Source organism: Aricia agestis, chromosome 10, assembly GCF_905147365.1.
Source record: "Aricia agestis chromosome 10, ilAriAges1.1, whole genome shotgun sequence".
In the NCBI taxonomy this organism is placed as follows: Eukaryota; Metazoa; Arthropoda; class Insecta; order Lepidoptera; family Lycaenidae; genus Aricia; species Aricia agestis.
Window position 1 is genome coordinate 9,650,377 of NC_056415.1, and position 20,372 is coordinate 9,670,748.

General features: G+C 36.4%; 1 protein-coding gene across 8 annotated transcripts in view; it reads left to right on the top strand.

Annotated features, from left to right (window-relative positions):
* Positions 1-20,372, top strand: part of LOC121731317 (polypyrimidine tract-binding protein 1) — a 468,460-nt gene that overhangs the window by 316,329 nt on the left and 131,759 nt on the right. The window lies entirely within an intron of this gene.

Here is a 20,372-nt window from a genome sequence, read left to right on the forward strand (position 1 = left end):
ATTACAGTTTTCACATGTAGGCTGCAGCTCTCATTGTACGTTCCCATGTTCGTACTTCGTACCATCGATAGCGCGGCGGGAAGCGATCGACATGCAAACATTCCTATTGTACCGTTCGTCAGAAGAAGCGGTATTCATGTCGCTAATATAAATAGTGATATATTTTTAATATAATTTATCATATTATGTACTTGAGATCGGAAAATGTCCCATAGGTACACGCCTCCACCCGGGTTCGAACCTGCACCCTCTAAGAGGTCTACCCATTAGGCCACGGACGCTTTTAATTTATCATACCAACGTCTGGTTATAAAAGGTACAACAAAATTAATTTCAGACTTAAAATATCTCGTTGCAAAATCGACAAACAATATGATGATTGTTTTCCAAACTAAAAGTTACTTGTTTCGCTCGGACCGAATTGAAAATTGAAATGAAACTCATATTAACAATAATAAAGTATTCGAAGCAAAAGTCGTCCGAAGCGGGGTCACGAATTCGACGGAGTTAAATAATGTATTACCTATCAAATACCCTTTCGAATTCCGCGCTCGTCGCTACATAGCTCAACTACTCGCAATTATAGTTCGAAATATTAAAGTCGAAAGAATTTCATTTCAAAAATAGTAAGCGCAAAGTAGTGAGGCGGGCAGTCCGCTGCATGTTTACCAATTACCGCCGGCCACGCGGCACGCGCGCAGGAATTCCTACCTTCTTACTGATATTACATTCAGCTCCCTGGGTTTCAATGCTTTTGATAGAGAAGTAGAGACTAAGAGCTAAGCCGACCCATAAGTTATAACAATAACGTTCAAATCTATGAAGCATTTATCCCGATTTTCAAATGTTCAAAAATGATATTTTTCCCATTCGGTCGAGCCCCGTGCGTTGGAAATACTTTGATAACATTCTCGCACAGGCTCGGCGGATTGTTTCCACTTTAAGTACATTGTACAGTACGTAAACAGATAACAGAGTAAATTGCAGAGCCGCTCTCGCAGGATCGCTTCGCCTCTCGTATACGGAGCGTCGACGAGTTTTTGAATTTTTAAATTACTCATTGTGCGATGGAATGCTGCCGGTCGAAATATTTCGTATGCAGCACGAACTGCGCAATGAAATGTAAACTCAAACACTCGAGCTTACGCCTCAAAAGACAACAGTGTGTTCTGCGCTTGTGCCCCTTCGGCGCCGGGGCGGTTATGCTCGCAAGTCTAGGATGCGGTCCTCCTGAGAGCGATACTAACGAATGTCGTTCTAAATATTTAATTGTTAAAGTCGAAATATCCGTGCCGCTCGACCGTACTCGATCTAGCTTTCAAATTATACGGTATGAAAGTAGTGTACGTCTGCGCTCCAATGCCGTAATCCATAACTCTGTATGTTCGTTCTAATGGGTTTTATGCATGCTCATATTATATTCATACATAAACGACGGAGACAAAAATGGGAGTACAGTTTAACCTAGATGTTGTGTTTAATATTTTTATGTAGACTACTTTTTATGCTAGACGCTACGAATAATAGACGTGACCCGTGGCTGGAGCGTCGCCCGATTGTCTAAATGGACCATACGTTAAAGAGAGAACTTTTCAGTCAAGTAGACGGCCACCAGCTCCACCTAAAATGTCACACAAATTAGCTAAACGGCAGCTCTTTCAGAACGTTTAAACACTTACGTACAAAATACGCGAATTCGGCAAAGTAATCTGAGCCAAACTTCAAAGTATTATTATTTAATTAACCGAGTTTAAATGTTTTTATTCAATTCGGTCCTAATATTTTATTCTACGGCTTTTGTAGCACGTCTTAACTTTTTAATAATCCTGCATTAACTTATTTAAAAGGTCAATATTAAAGTTACAGCTAAGGGAAGGGACGGAGTGCGCTATGGTAGCCCAGTGGCGGTTTTTGACTAAACATTGTTCAACGTTTCGTTTAATTAAAAGTTTATTATGTGTACATAGTACGTACTTACCTGCCGAGATTACACTTTATGAATTTACATAATATTTTGTTACTAGAGCAGCTTAATGCTTAGTTTTTGTGGGATTTTTCTGTTAAAGTCTCTTCCCATTAGACGTGTGATCAAAAAATGTTCGACGCATATCATCCACCAATATAATTTTTTGCGCTAGCTCTACAGACTACAACTCAACAATGTAAGAGCATAATATCTAGTCATTCATCTAGAATGCTAGATAGTGAAACATAAAGACCGCTTTCTAGTTTCCTGTAGACAATTCTACAAAATGGATGTATGGGATACATTTTAAAATATTGTTCTGTTACGTTCATACCGTTCAAGTTTGTTGAATGTTATCACAAACTTTATGCATCGTTAAGTCTATAATATGTTCTACGTTTCTAATTTTGGTGTATAAATATTACCTACGAGGGCTGCTATTTATGTATCCGGAACTGGCCACTTACAAGAACAATATTTAAAAAGTAATTACAACATTTGAAAATAGAACTCTTTGGTTGAAGAATACATTTTGTTTCATGTGACTGTCAATTATTTTTCCATTGTGGCGTCATTTTGAAAATTGCGTGTCTTCATTTGCCATGGATTTAACGCGTGAACATTTTCGTGCAATGATTTACTACGATTTTCGGCGTGGGCTAAATCAACAACAGTGCTTTATTCAACTCACCGCAACTTTTGGAGATGAAGCACCATCAAAAACCACTGTTTATCACTGGTACAGTGAGTTTAATCGTGGGCGGTCTATGCTCACGGATGAAAATAAAGAAGGTCGCCCAAAAACAGCTGTTGTCCCACAAAATATAGATGCTGTGCGGGAACTAATAATGCGTGATCGTCATGTTACATGACTTAGGCATAAGTATGACGAGCATACATAAGATATTACACGAACATTTGGCTGTAAAAAAAATATGTTCGCGTTGGATTCCGCACAACTTGACAATCGATCAAAAACGGGCTCGTGTCGATTGGTGCAAAAAATGATAAAAAAATACAACCGTGGTACGTCAAAAGCCGTTTATAATATCTACACAGGTGACTCGTATTGCATCTCATTAAAGTTTCTAAAGTATAACTCGAGTTGTGTAAAGAAGATAGCTTTATTGTAGAGCATGAACCTGGTCCTAAAATATGATAATAAGCGGTAATGTAACGTACAATATCTACACAAATTTAGCTTAGGTCAGAAGCAATGCCTAATAATTCCTATTGTAGATTTATGATACTTAGAGCCTGTTTCGCCACTTTCTGATAAAGCGGCGAATAGGCTATTCACAACTTTTTTGACAGATTCTCCATACTTCGTCTGTCAAGTTAAGTAGCCTATTCGGCACTTATCAGAAAGTGGTGAAACAGGCCCTTAGTAAGCAATTTTTTTGACAATTTAGAATGGAGATTTGCGTATATGACGCGTAATCCGTTTTCCCTAATAAAAAGAATTGATTTAAAAATATGCGCAGGCCCATAACTGTTTACCATATTACTTTACCTTACACGTGATTTCAATTAACCTACAATCTGGTTCTTTTCTAGCATCAAACTGTACTAAAATCTCTGACTGCTTTTCTACAATTGCCTTCTGCAAATCGTCCGAGTGCAATCGAACTTTTATCCTTCGTGTCATCGGCATAACCCGTTCCACATCGGCGACGTACGGCGTCGTAGAATGTTATTACCTCGGCAACCGGGAAGCGCAGGCGCAGCGTGCGAGCGGGACGCAGCTAGAGAAGAGCACCGAGTGGAAGAGGGATGGTGGCCGTGGGAGGAGGCAAGGGGTCAGCGAAAGTGCATTGCCACGGACATTGCGCCGCCGATGGGAAAAGTAGCTCGTAAGTGGAATATTCACCATGGGAACTTTTCGGATGTATCGACACTTATCTGGATAATGTTAAACGGTTTGAAATGATAATTATAATGCAGAATTTGAGAAGAAAATCATTACAAGAATCGTCTTCAATAAGGCGAATATCTTGCGTGTAAGATGTCATGTATCAAAGTACTTTTTCTGATACAAAGGCAGCTGGAGTTAGAAAACATCTAATGAATCTTGATCGACTGCAGGTTATTTTTCTCAGCATTATCTTAGGTGCAACGAGCATAGATAATTCATAGAAGGTTGACTGCGCCCTCGTTGGTGGTCCTATAACGGAAATGTCAACGTATTCCCACAAACGCTGAACCATTCGTCTACATAACCTCGTAACCCTCCTAACGAAATAAAATAATTGCTTCTTTGAAAGAATGTTATTATGTCGTTCTTTGTTCTTATAATTTGCAAGTTTAAGTATGGATACTTATAGGAAAACTCGACCTACCTGTTTCAATTCGTAAGAAAGGCAAAAATGAAACGTGTCAAGTGGGATTTGTAACTCTTAGAAAACCTGTTGGCCGTTCAAAACAAAGAAAATTCCTTCAAGTGTCCAAACCGAGGCCTTTTAATCTCGAGTATCCGAAGAAATGAGTTATAAGAAATTATATTCGGGCGTGTGTCGGACTTATTATTGTTTTTTTGTTTATCTTTGGAAACTTTTTAATTGCCACCAACTTTTTCGCATAAAATTTCGTGAGGTAAACGATATAATTTTTCCAAAATTTTTTATTAGTTCGCCGAGTACGAAAATTTTATTACTTTAAGCATATTTTTAGTATGGTAATTTTTGTCGTATTTTTTGCTGTCATTATTTTTACGATGAGAAAATCTTTTTTACGTTTTGTTTTGAGTAAAGTCCAAAACACTTTCGGCAATTATCTACTTTTTCTGTGGAAACTGGAAACACAACATCTACACTACTATTATAAAGAGGAAAGATTTGATTGTTTGTTTGTCTTGAATAGGCTCCGAAACTACTGGACCGATTTGAAAGATTCTTTTACCATTGGAATCCTACATTAATTCTGCTGAACATAGGCTAAATTTTATTTTGTAAAAAAATAGGGTTCCGTAAGATATTTGGGATTTTCGGACGCAAGGTGTAAAAAATCAACCAGAAATGTTACTTTTTTCGCGTACGCTACCTAAACTATAAAAGATAGAACCATAAAATGTTGTAAGTAATTCTAGATCTTTTAAATATCTACAAAAAAGTCCGCGACACACTATACCTATCTATGTTGAGTGAGGCACAATAACCATTTTTTTATTAAAAAATCTTGAAATGTTTTTGGACAACATTTAAATGCCTTTATTGCCTTTATTTTACTCATGGCATTAATTCTTATCAAAATAAATTATTTCATTACTAAGTATAGTTAATGTAAATAATATTTGGTCTTTGAATGATTAAAATTGGACGTTTGGTTTTAATGTTATGGCGAAATTAAAATATTACAATTTCTGCTGCACGTTGCGAATTGGGCGTCGTCAAGGCGCGCCGCGCGGGTGTGCTCGCCCGGAGCGGAGAGTCCACGTAAATATTAATTATTATTACCTCGATCATGGGAATCGCAGACACAATAGATTTATAATATAATAGTTATGCGACAGCCGGGTGCCGCTTCATTGATGGGATAATATTATAGTGCTTCATTAATTCATTACGTTTTGAATGACTTTTATTTTTGATTGCTATTATAATTAATTTCTATAGCTATAAATCTCCAATAGCGGCAGCCGGCTGCCAGCATAACAATTATTCAAGATCTATTGTGTCTGCGATACCCACGATGTCTGCAATACCCACGATGCCGATGGAAGTATAATTAGGTCAGACTTTCAAATTAGTAGGTATCGATCTACGAAAAGAATGTTTTACTCATGGTCAACTATACGTTGACCTATCCCGAGTTGGAGCTGCTGATAATCAATTTATTTTGCTGCCACAAAATAAAACAACATCAAATATCGTTTACAGGGAAGCTTTAACCCAATTTTAATGGAATCTTTTACGCATGTAGGTAAGCATAAAATAATAAAGCATAAAACTACAAAATAAAAAACATAAAATACTTTAAACAAAAAAAATACATTTAGAAATTGCAAAATAGTATAAATAATAGTATCTTCTGTAGGTAAGGATAAAATAATCAAACATAACACTTAAAATATAAAAAAAAATAGAATAAAAATGTGTATAATAATTATAATATAGTATAAGTTACAGGCTAAATAGTGTAAATTTTATCATTTTTATGTTCTGCTTAACATAAAGATTAACTAAGAAATAAAGATTGAAAAAAATTTATTTAAAAATCAATGTCCACCCGTGCGAGCCGGGGCGGGCCGCTAGTTTTCATATATTTTCATATCTTATATCTTTAAACGAGCAATTCTTGTATATATATAATTGGAATCTCGGAATCGGCTCCAACGATTTTCATGAAATTTAGTATAAAGGGGGTTTCAGGAGCGATAAATCGATCTAGCTAGGAATCATTTTTAGAAAATGTTATTTTATTCGTGTTTTATCGATTCCGAGCAAAGCTCGGTCAAATAGCTAGTATTATATTATGCCTGATGAAGTCTTAATATATAAATTATAAGTATATAAAAATGTATACATGCCCAAGTATTAAAGGCCCTAGTATAATATGCAACGATTTTAATAGTTAATGTCCGCGAGTGGAGTCGTGTGTGCAAATTACTCCATACACCCGGGAGAGTTACTCCTGGATTTATGTGTGTACTTCGCCTTGAGCTCCCAATCTGATTTGCAACAAATTTACGCGTACTAGTTGCTACATATCAGCTTGCAGTTTATCTGTAGGTAAGTTACTAACTTATGTATCATTTTGGAATCTTTACTGAAATTTCGTGTTTGAACTTATGCTTCTCTAGGAACTTTTTTAAGACCCACCGTCTAAAAATATTGAGCCCACATTAAAGCAGACCAGCTTTTTCTTAGGCAGCTGATAATGTGATAGCATAGTCTTAGTACTTACCAACCTTCTGTAGATAGAAGCAAAAATATTATTAAATAAAGAAGTTAGCACTTTTTATACCTTCACTATTTATATTACACGTCGTCATTTACGAGATGTTATATTGAAATCATCGAATACCTTTTCTTTTCTCCACGTACCCTAAAACCTTCAGAACTAGTGACCCGTGTAATCGCGGGTCGGTCGTTTTAACATCTCAACTATCCCCTCCAGCACAATTTGTTTAAACGTACAATATTGAAACTTTCAATTCAATAATTTAACATTGACTCACCCTTTTTTGTGGTAAACAGAGTTGATTAAAATAATATGTTTATACGTGGGAGAGCCATGCTTCGGTACGAATGGGCCGGCTCGACCGGAAAAATACCACGTTCTCACAGAAAACCGGCGTGAAACAGCGCTTGCGCTGTGTTTCGCCGAGTGAGTGAGTTTACCGAAGGCCCAATCCCCTTCCCTATCCTCCCCTATTCCACTCCCTTCCCATCCCTACCCTCCTCTATTACCTTATTCCCTCTTAAAAGGCCGGCAACGCATCTGCAGCTCTTCTGATGCTGCGAGTGTCCATGGGCGACGGAAGTTGCTTTCCATCAGGTGACCCGTCTGCTCGTTTGCTTTTGCTTATTTCATTAAAAAAATATGACTTTTAACATGATGATTATAATTTGAAGTAAAGAATACAGTAATTATTACTTGCAACAGGCAAGCAATGAATATGCTACCCTCAAAAAATCTGATTATTTATTACTTGTAATTTATTGTAGAGTTAACATTGTGAGTTGTGCTTTCATATAGTAACGAAAAGATTCTTTGAGTAAGTCCAAATTTTATTGAGGCTACAAATTTCTCACTTATTTTTATCACACAACTAGCTGTGCCCCGGGGTTTTTTAGGGAGATTGAATCGTAAGATTTTTCCGCCGTAAAAATAGCCTGTGTTAATCCAGGGTATGAACTATCAACTAACTGCATATCAAATTTTATTAAAATCGCTCCAGTCGTTAATTAGACGTGAAGAAATAACAAACATGCAAACTCACAAACTTTACCGGAATGTTAGTCTGATAGGCTTTCAAAAAATATGAAAATTTTAAATAATGCAGTCGATGCTCATTACTCGCGAGGTACAAACGACCTTTCACAAAATATTTTACATATTTAGTAATGGCATATTAATTAAATTTTATTTAAAATACCTTACTGACAATGCTTTTATAAATGTTATTCGTAATTATTTTCATATTAATTTCGGATAAACTATTGAGCTGAAAATTACCTGCAGGAGTGAAATTATCGGCTATGAAATGAACAACCACTCTGGGGGATTGAAAATTACCAAACATCCAAGAACTGACCTCAACACCATTAATCACTCGAACAAGGATTTGGACGGTTATTTTCAAAACCAATATCAACCAAAATGTGAATATTTTGTGTTGATGTTGGTTGAATTTTATAACTAAGTAAAATACCACAAATTGTGTCCGTGTGCCGGAATTTATTCGATAATTATATTTATTTAATTCATTGTAATATTGATATGTTTATATTTTAATGTAATATTTTGTATATTTGTGGTTTGGTGGCAGTTTTTCCAGCAAACGTCACTAGAATAATTATGTAATACTGTCTTTTCTAAACGTAATAAATTATTGTTAAAGTAACTCACACAACTTCTTAATAAGCAATCTTTACTTATAATAAGCAGTCACTTGGAACATTGCAATTAATTACAGTACCCAGTTTCATTATACAGGACCGTAAATCTGAAGCGATGAAAGACGAAAACAGAGGTTTAATACTTAAGATAAAAGCCTCTCGACACAAAAAACTCATCAAAAGCAACAAAAAAATGTACTCAAATCCAACTCTATGGGAGTTCAGGATCCAACGTAAAGAGGGAAATAATGCCATCTTTACATCTGATATCTTATATTAATATTTGCGTTTCACACCGAGTCAACCTGTATCCCAATATATTTTTTTTTATAAAATAAGGGGGCAAACGTGCAAACGGGTCACCTGATGGAAAGCAACTTCCGTCGCCCATGGACACTCGCAGCATCAGAAGAGCTACAAATGCGATGCCGCAATAAGGAAGGAAATAGGAGAGGGAGGTAAACTCACTCACTCGGCGAAACACAGCGCAAGCGCTGTTTCACGCCGGTTTTCTGTGAGCCCGTGGTATTTTACATTAATACAGCTTCGATATAGTTTCGATGCAGTTTCAGTATAATAAAGTTACATAATGGTATGCTAAGTTAACAAACAGACACACTATTAAGTACTTACCACAATATTTATTTATATTTATATTTCTGTACATTAGACATTTTAATACAGACATGCTTTTCTCGCATCATACACTTTCGTGACCCTTTTCATGCACGCTTCCCGGATTGGGGGGCTCCTGACTTGACCTTTTTGAAGGATTTCCGGGAACAGAGCGTCTTAAAACAATTTTTGACAGGATTCTCGCTTTACACTAAGTCCCAAAGGTGGCTGGTAGGTCCATAATATTATAATATTTACTACTTCGATTTCTGAACATTCAGTAGGATTTTGATAATCTATGATGCTGCGATTTTTGGTGTTCATTTGCCCGTCGCTATAGAGAACTTAATATATTTGGTCAAGTTAATATTTTTGTTTACAAAACTTAGATATAAAACTAATGATTTTCTGAATGGTTAGAATTAATAATCGCATTGTATGAGTTAATCTGTCATTTAACATAATAAAACGTTTATTATTTTAATACAAACATATGAATTCGTCATTATTCACGTCTGGGTGCGCAATAAATGAAAGAGCATCATTCATACTGTCGCGGTGTTCTTAGCGTATTTAAGTTAGCGGTCCCTTGTTTCGCTCATCACATTAACATTATAATACTGAAAGCCTGTTTTGATGCCAACAGTGCACGTATCACTACACGTAGACAATTTTATATCTAAGAATAAAATATATAGAGTATCTCACACACACACACACTCTCTCACACACACACACACACACACACACACACACACACACACACACACACTTTAGACAACTATGATAAATATTAATGTTATGTCCTTCTCATATCCGCGGGTGAGACCTGGAGACCTGAAACACAAGGTATCCTAGCTTAGGCTCCAGTTCACACTCCAATTTAAAATTAAGTATATTGTTATGTTAAATACTATGTTGAGTTGTGTGAAAAATAAATAATTTTTATCTTTATCTTTTATAAATATTCTGGTGGTGTCAATATTACGTGATTCTCGTAAAACCAATTTTACTTAAGCACAGTATGAATCGTTACTTATATGTATTTCGTGTGTAAATTTTAATACCCATTTTCCAAATGAAAGTTATAAAAATGTTAACAAAAAATTATGACACAATCTATTGTTTCCGAGTTACATACTTAAAACAATCAAAATACACACGCCATGGAACGTCCATATATTCGATACGTACAAACGCTTAAACACTTCTCGCTTGTAAGTTTTTAATTGCCCCAGTTTTATGGCGGCCATAAAATATATTCGCGACGTAAAAGTACAAAACGTTCGGCATGAATAAGATAAAACAAGGTGACATTTCGAGATACGAAACAGAGAAAAAAGGACTCTATGTACTTTTCGGTTTCACTCGAGGGCCACTCAACCCAGTTCTTTTCATATCTGCGCCAGCCAGCACTAGGAGGAGGCTTTTAAAGGGACCTATTCATTTTGACCTCAAGACGGGGAACTTAATAATGGGTGTCGGGTGCCGAAGGCTTCGTCACCGGTACAATTCGACGCGGCCGAAGTCGGCCATTATTCCGCCACCTCGGAAGGCGTTTAATAAACAAATGACGCGGGCCCCAGTAATGTACATCTCACCCTCTTTTATGACAATGCTCTCTGCTAGTTGCGTACACCTGTTTTGTACTATTGAATATAAAATCTTGTCTTTATGTCTAATTTTCTTTTGCCAAATGTTGCTATAGGTAGATTTTTGCGGTATCACATTGTTGTATTAAAATTGTAAAAGTTTCCATCCAGTCTCGATTTATTTTCAACTAGATAATGCCCGCAACTCTGTTGCGCCAAAATTCGTTTATCCCGCGGGAACCTTACATTTTTCCGGGATAACAAGTATCCTGTGTCCTTTCCCGGGCCTCAAAGTATCTCCATGCCAAATTTCAGCAAAATCGGTTCAGCGGTTTGAGCGTGAAGAGGTAACAGACAGACAGACAAACGGACAGACAGTCAGACAGACAGACACACTTTCGCAATTATAATATTAATATGGAAGTATGGATCTCAGCAGTATACATATAACGTCTATATCTTTCCTACGGCCGCATTTCAGGGTGTTTACAAATGGACCGATACCTCCATAAACATTAGCACCTGTCACGGTGTCGCTGTCTTAATAACAGTATTTATAAGGAAAACTCGGCCCAACACGAAAATACAATTTGGTGAAATGTGAATGTTGTCACAGAAACGCGAGTAAAACATTAGGCGGGCGGGGCCTCGCGTGCCCCCCACAATACAAATCAAATTACCAATAAATAATCCATTATATTGGTAACTTTTAATGTGTTTGAGTATTTGTTTTGTGGTATCTATTTGAATACGGTCTGACAATTGACCGACCCCTGTCAGCGGTAACAATTCCAGTCGATATTCGGACCTGTAGTTGTCTACGGAGATCTACATTCCGCTTATAGTACTTTTGTGACTTCAGCAATATTCAAATTCAATTTTTTTTCCAAAAAAGATTACTCAATAATACTTTTAGAATTTGTACCAACCCTCAGTGTCTATTACCGATTATTATAGGTACTTAATTAATATATTATATCGATAAAACATACATAATAATATTGTAGTGTGTTCGAGGTGGCAATCAAATTCGAGTACCTCTTACTTAGTCTAACATACATTCAGTTTAAAAACGGCACAAGTACTTTTGTAAATATCGGTATTTGCGTTATTTTGATATGCATTTTCCGACAAAATAGGCTATTGTTGCAAAGCCTATTTTGTCGGAAAATGCATATCAAAATAACGCATAGGATAACATTGGCACTTGGCAGGTTCAAGTACCACTTACCTCTTTCATTACTCTGTTTCCTATAATCGCATTAAAATTTACAACGAAATTCGCATTATTAACATGAATAATAATTATCTAATGGCGTTATTTGCGCGCAGCGTCGTATTACCTAATTATGCCTAATTATTGTATGAATTGTATCCGCTATCTATGACAGACCACGGCTTATACTGGAAATTAACTAGCTGTTTACTACAGTGATATCCCTCTTGATTATAAATGAGGTAATGTTCCATCAGAGAAATTGATTGGCAGCAAATATAATAAAGAGTGGCGTCATTGATGCAGCGTGTCAGAAGTAGTAATAAAAGCATTCTAAGGGTATTGACTGATAATCTTGATGGTTTGGTAAGGCATTGGATAGAGGTTCACGTTAAATAGGAATAGGCTCATTAAAAGTTCCAACGCCTCACCATTCCTAATACACAAATTGTTGCTATTGTTATTTGATAATGTGATGTACTAACATAGTTTAAGTCTCAATTATATTATTTAATAGCACTATGGATTTTTGTTGTGATCCGAAATAAAAGTTATTATTATTATAAATATTTTAGGCATCCTTGTCTATTACTTGTCTATAAAAGTTACGAAAAATCAAGTCGAATAGTAGATGATAATTAAAAACGTAAACACGACCTTAATTACGCGATGCTTTGTACGAAATCCTCCGAGTAGAAATTTGATTCCTAGCAATTCTGTATCAATGGGAGCCCCTAAACGCTAATTAAAATACGTACAGATATTAAACGTAAATCGAGGGTAGTCAGGGAAAAAATAACAAAGCGCGAAGGTCCGGATCTCATTTGGGCGAATCACTCGTGGCGGTTAGGCCAGATAGATTCCAATAAGTACCATATGCTATTGTACTCGAGCTCGTCATTAGGACACTTCCGCGGAATGCTAAACGCCATTAGCGACCTTATCTCGTCGGAACAAGGACTATTATAAAATTTCGACCCCACAATATAGGTCTCGGGTAACTAAGAAAGTTTTTTTCTCGTATTTATGTTGGAGTTTAACAACGCTTAAAGTTTGATCAAGTAAAACGAGGGTCCTGAAAATGCGAATGTGTTTCATTGACACGACTCTGATTTTGTTCATCATCGGCGTGACGCACAGTCACTTAACGAACTTCTGGTTTTTCTTCATACTTTGCACTCCATAATGCATGTTACAATATGTTTTAGTAATTATTGTATCCGTATTTGATATTATTATTTATCAAGGTTTACCTGCCTGAGGGCCTAGACAAGCGGCAAGCGATTATCGTAAACGTGTGGTATATAATAAAATGTATTGAATCTGACATTAGTATTCGCTAGCGAAGCGATGACTTATGTCAAATCTCATACATTTTGTTAGCGTTTACGATAAACGTACTTTGCCACTTGTCTACTAGGACTGTATCTGTTATATCTTTACACTAAACCCGCTAAACTGATTTGGATGCAATTTTCCATAAAGATAATTTGAATCAAGGAAAGGGCTATAAGATTTCATTGCAGCAAAATATACGTTTATCTCTCGTAAAACGAGTTTCGGCTCTATTTCTTCTATTACTATAATAACATTGTACCTACGTATAAACTTTTAATATACCGCTAAGCTAGCTAACTATTATCACTATCTACTAGAGGCCCCCCGGTCGCATGTGTGTACTTTAATATCCGATAAACCTGATTTATATCCTAATTTAAACCAACTTTGAATATAAATAGGTTCAGTTTATGATGGCGGGAGGTTCTCATACATTTTTAAATTAGTGTGTCTTAAATTATATTATTTTAAGACGTTAAAATTTCAGTCATCATCATTATTTCAGTAGAAACGTACGGTTCGGTGGTCAATAGTTTTTTCTCAATCTTGCCCCACTTATATTAATATATTCTATGTAATTGAAGCTTATATTAATAAATTCTATGTAATTGAAAGCGTCCGTGGCCTAATGGGTAGACCTTTAGTTCGCACTCTTAGAGGGCGCAGGTTCGAACCCGGGTGGGGGCGTGTACCTATGAGACATTTTCTGATCTCAAGTACATAATACGGACGCTCGTACGGTGAAGGAAAACATCGTGAGGAAACCCGCACATAGTTGGTCCCAGACGTATTGACTAGTTCTCTCCTCTGGACTAGGCCGACTATGATGCGAGAATGCCGTATGCGCTTGGGCAACCATACGGACATTTAAAAATCTTGTCCTAGGCACTACAGTATTTGAGGAGTGGTTATTTCGCTCTGAAAAATACTGTATAAATCATCCATAACGGATGTAAAGGCCTAGTTTAATTGATATATTTTCTTCTTGGTCTACCAGGTGGTAGATCTGGTTAAACGTCAGCCGCTATTCATCCTTGTAAATTTTTGTAATATGGGTTTACAAATCTAGGAATATCTACATCATAAGGCTCTATTTATATTCAACATTAAAAAACCTTACAAAAATACTTGAACATCTTTTCTGGTGATTAATCTAAATTAATCAAGAGCCAGGATAAAATGTACCAGAAAATGTCCCTTTACACGAGTCATGTTACGTTTAATTCCGTGGCAGTTTATAAAATATTATGTCGAGAACTCGGACTTGTTGCATTTAAGTTAATTAATCCTGAGCCACATCAGATAGTGGACCCTGAGACCCTCGGGGGGGTCACGACGACCCCTCGGAATCATTAATAGTGGGATCAAATCTTTTGTCGCCGCCAAATCAGCTTCCGACGTACATCTTTATTATTTTTAATTAATAAAGATGAAAGACTTGCCCACGAAAAGGAAAATTCGCCTTAAGCTAATTAACGAAATGCGATAAATATTTCGCTCTTTCGAAACAATTAAGGGATTGGTAGCGCTGAGGTTTCGCGAGGTAAAAGAAATGACTAAAATAAGTTGAAAAATTATATTAAGATAAATTTTGTTTTACGAGTTCTTTATAACAACTAGCTTTCGATCTTAATGATGAAAAACGGAAGTATTATTGTATCATAAAACTTCTAAGTTCTAGTGTAGATAACGTACTTAGAATAAGAATAAGAAGATATTGACGACCTCTGTGGCTCAGTGGTGAGCGCGTTGGTAGCTCAAGCCGGGGGTCGCGGGTTCGAATCCCGCCGACGGAACAAAAAGTTTTCAAAAGTTCCTAGGTCATGGATGTGTATTAAATATATGTATCATATAATAAAAATCTTAAATATATGTATAGTATAAAAGTATTAAATATATTTCCGTTGTATGGTATCTGTAACACAAGTCCTTCAGGTACTTACCACGGGGCCAGACTGACGTGGTGTGAAGCGTCCATAGATATTATTATTATATTATTTAATACATCCTATATAGATAATCAAATATAAAATATACCAAGTCCTTGTATATTTCAATTTCAAATGATTCAAACTCGAAATGAATATCAAGTAACATAAAGATATATCACAAATGGGGAATGCGTGCCCCAATCCGGACTTAGCTGAGTCGAGAAAATGGGAGCTCATACAGATCCCATACACTTATAATGTATGATATAAAGTGTTGAGGAGGCTCTTATGAATTTGGTAAATTAATTTTTCGGCTTATTTAGGAGTAGATAGGGGACGAATTTGAATAGAATCATGGAAAAAGGTTGATAGGTGAAAGTGGTGCATATTAACTAATTTTCAAGTCCTTTTTTAGGGTTCCGTAGCCAAATGGCAAAAAACGGAACCCTTATAGATTCGTCATGTCTGTCTGTCTGTCTATCTATCTATCTGTCTGTCCGTCTGTCTGTCCGTCCGTATGTCACAGCCACTTTTCTCCGAAACTATAAGAGCTATACTATTGAAACTTGGTAAGTAGATGTAGTCTGTGAACCGCTTTAAGATTTTGATACAAAAATGTATATATATTTTTTAATTTTAGGGGTCCCCATAGATAGATACAACTGAAACAAAAAAAAATTATCTTACCTATGCGTGTAGGTATGCATAGGTATCTATCTATCACAGAGGAATGACCTAAACAAGCCCTAGTAGGGTCTCTGTTAGGCCTGGGGGGTGTCTGAACACCCTCAATCAGACGTGTCTGCCGACGACCAGGCAGACACCCGCTGATAGAACTGCGGTGGCCCCACATTTCCGGTGGTTCTGCGAGTAGCGGCGCAGAAAGGAACACGGTCGGGTTTTAGTGGGTAGAGCTGCGGTCACTAACCATCTCATCGGCCGCAGCGAGTCCCACATACCCCGGTTGTCTTCCCCAGCACTGCCGGGGATGCATAATGGCATTTCCCGACTTAAAAAAAAAAAAAAAAAAGGTATCTATCTATCTATGGATAGGTCTTCAAAAATCATATTGAGGTTTCTGATAATTTTTTTTCTAACCTGAATAGTTTGCCAGAGAGACTCTTCCGAAGTGGTAAAATGTGTGTCGTCCCCCCCCCCTCTAACATCTAAAGTAGGGGCATGATAAGTCTAAAAAAAATATATGATGTACATTACTACAAAAACTACCAACGAAAATTGGTTCGAACGAGATCTAGCCAGTAGTTTTTTTATACGTCATAAATGGTAAACCTTAATTTAATTACTTTCATTAAATCAACTGAAATATGAAAATAAATCAAAAACCTCTTAATTTCATAAAAATATACCTTATTGCTGCTGCGGAATGCCCTTCATGGGAATTGCCTTCATCGGCGAGTCCAACTCGCACTTGGCCGGTTTTTAAATGTGCAGGTATGAATTAAAATATCTATTGCAATACATTTTTACTTCGTAATTATTGGATTGTTTATGTTCGCGTAGCATTCGTAGAGGGTCTACGAAAAGCGCGTAGCAAATTTAACTTTTTATACTTTGATTTCATATTTTGTTATTTTAGGCCTCTACGATAAAGATGTACTGTATTTTACTTATTGGACACGAGCTATAAAATATTATTAAAAAATATTTGAAACGACTAGTTCACTTTTGGATCACAGTATCAATACAGGAACAAATTCAAAGTTTCAGTCCATTTAAAAAGCAGTTTCAGTTAATTAAATCTGCCATTGTACTAATCGCCGCACGCGGCTGCGATCGACTCCGGGACGATAACGATCGAAAGCAATTAAACTCTCGATTAACATCGATACGAGATAGCAGTACTAAAGTTAATCCCGCCATCGAAATATAATTAATACAACATAAAAGGAAGTAAAACATCCACTACCGGATTAAATCTCTTTGATACCCAAACAGGCTTTGATATTACTAATATTCTATTGTACCCCTATCAAAAACAAAAACGAGTGTGCTCCGGAGCACAAATAGAATTTTCAAACATGGCGCTCTCTCTGATGCGCAAACAGAATTTCATAGAACTACACCGATAGGGCTTTATAGGGTAAATTTTACAAACGAAAACAAAACACGGCCGATCCATTTTTGATGCTCTCTTCTTTTGTTTCATGATTTCATAAATATTACACGTTTAAAGTGGGAGTAATGGAGGACATTGATCGCTCTGACCGGGCTATTAATCATAAAGTATCTACCTCCCTGATAGAAACTTTTTAACCATTAGGGCCATTTAATGCATTGTTTCTAAGTGTCGCTGACATTAATGACTCTGATGGGCTTTCGGTTGATATTTTTCTTTTATGAACCGACGGAAGAGTCGTGTCACACTAATGGTTTACGTTTTTTGGTTTCTACTTTTGTAAATAAATTGGTTTATTCAGTTGTTTGCTGCACTTACTGAATTTTTCACAGATCACTTTTTAACTAGATCAGCAACTTTTTAGCTACTTTCTAGCGGCTGAGATTGAGATTATGACTTTATTATTATATTTATTGAAGAAACTGATATATTGCACAATATTAGCATAATATATTACAAATCATCATAGATTATCAGTAACTAAACCATCTAAACAAACTGATATTTTAAACCTCGAACAAGAGCAAAAAACAAAAGCAATATATTACAATGAATCCCGTGTCAAATCAAAAAAGTTAAACTTGCGAGCTGTAACATAAATTATTTAATAACTCTGCAACATTAGGTTACCCCTAACTTAACAAAACAAACTTAATTAATCTAATATACGTTTTAGAGCCGACATAAATTATTAGAGTTGAAGGTTCTCCAGCACTGGTCCACGCCGTGACCTCACTTTATCTTACCTGCGTAAGTTTCAACTCGTACCGTATCCCGATTTTCTGGCATCTGCGTCGCCCATAAGTAAAGTTCAAATGTTGAAACAGGGGAATGAAATTTGAGTTCTAATTTATGCTTACGTACACGAGAATATTAAGGGTGCTGAGACGGTAGATATTTAATGATACAAATGTGTGTCTCCCGTGACGTATGTGTGGCAATTAATACACAACAGTTTTCATATACAGTCGCACTTGGCTGTTATGATATTTAAAAGCCAGCGATGTCGTAACGTTTTGATGTGATAATTGTATTTTCTACTCAAAATGTTTTGGTTTGCGAATTATTTTGTGTGTTAGCTTTTGGCACGCAAACCGTGTCGATATTATTTAGAGTTTATTCATTTGGCCGTCAAAACTAACAAAAAATATGCTAAGAAATAAATTGTGTTTATTTCATCGAAGCGTATTTATTTCATCTAGTAAAAAGGCTCGATCATTCCGCATAAATATACAACCGGGAAGCGTTCTTCGCGGTAACATTCGATATTTCAGGTAAAAGTTACATAAAATTTGATATGTTTCCTCGTACAAAACGTTGCTCAATATACGGTTTATTTACGGGCACTTTTGCGCTTTAATCGCTAAGTGTAACGCGTTGTGTTAATTGTATATTTTCCCGCGGCCGCGCGGTTGCGGCTGTCACAGCCCGCTGTTAAAAGCTTTACGAGATATTGACAAGTTTTTGTCGGATAATCCAGTTTGTCTCCTCAATTTACCGTACGAGCTCCGGATATGAATATGATGCTGTGTTAAAAAACCAAAACCGTACAATATCTACTGTAATATCTGAAATAAGGTGTAAACTTTTAATAGTTATAGTACTTACTCTAGTCAATAATTGAAAGTATCATTCTCGTACATTTGTTATAAAAATTGTAAATATACAGGAAAATACCAAATTATGCATGCCTATAACGGAATAGACAAAATATAGCTCCATCCATTTCGTCGGAGCACAGAAATAAAAAAAATATATGGGTCTTATCCGAGACAATTATTATCCTTCCATTTGTACTAAATATCTCATTCCTGGCGATTCGCCGTTATCTAGGTTCTCGCGAGTGGAAAAAAGTGCTATACTTTAGCGGAGTACTATAAAAGTGTTCAACTCGGTAATTAACACAATTCCACTGTCCCCGCGCGCTGCCGTCAAACCGAGATAAAAACGGGGAACGCAATGGATTGATGTCAAACTCGCCGTGAAAAATTTTAGTCAATGAGGAAGATAATTTTCGAGCGACGGACGAAGTGTTTTATATAATTTCAATGAAAAATTGTCGCCGAGTCTCGGGGGCGGACCGAAGTCGCCGCGGTAATTTCGCATCATTTGTTTTCTATGAATATTTATTAGCGGATCTAAAAACAAAAGTTAAGTAATAAAATTCATAAAAGTTTATTTACGGCGAGTATAATTTTTAACGAACGCGATTAATAAGTCGGGATCGGGGTTAGTGCTAGGGCGGGCGGCCGACGCGGCCGGGGCGGGCGGCGGCAGTAAAACCGCGTGCTAAAAGGCGTGATATTTAAATTCCCCGCTGCGCCAACTTCTCGCCGGCAATTCAATTACAACTAATAGCCTCTGATTCATGTTTGTATTGCTAATTAGTACCCGACAAGTTTTGTCACTCCTCACGCCGCATTTGCCGGCTTTTATTCAATTTATTTGTTCTTCGACTGAACTGCTACGGTTACAGATTTTGCGAATTGAAATCTCTTCGCTTTTCTTAAGAATGGTTTTATTTTTCTTGTGCTTAGTATGAAAAAACAGACTGCATATTAGACATAATATTATCTAAAATTTGAAATGGGAATTACTTTTCTAATATCCAAATAAAATTATATTAATATGTTTTCCCAAAACGATGTCGTAAAAAGTACAATACTTATTTAATTAAAATTTTTGCTTCTAAAAACAAAATTGATCTCCAATCAAAAGGTACGTAAGAAAACAATGTAGGTACCTGTAAAATTTTGATATGAGTTGCTGAAGCCTGTAACAGGTACTCGGGTCAGAACTTACAAATCCCCGCCAAACAACGTTCATGCTGCGAGGGAATTAAGAGATTTACTGTTTATAACACTTTTTTGGGGTTTCGCCGAGTCATTAATTCTTATTGACTTGTTTTTTTTTCGCTTGTTTTCGGTGGTAAATTAAGTGAATATTATTATAAACGTGACGTTAGTAATAAAGCTGTGTTTATTGAACAGTGATGTCCATAAAATTAGTGAGTATAG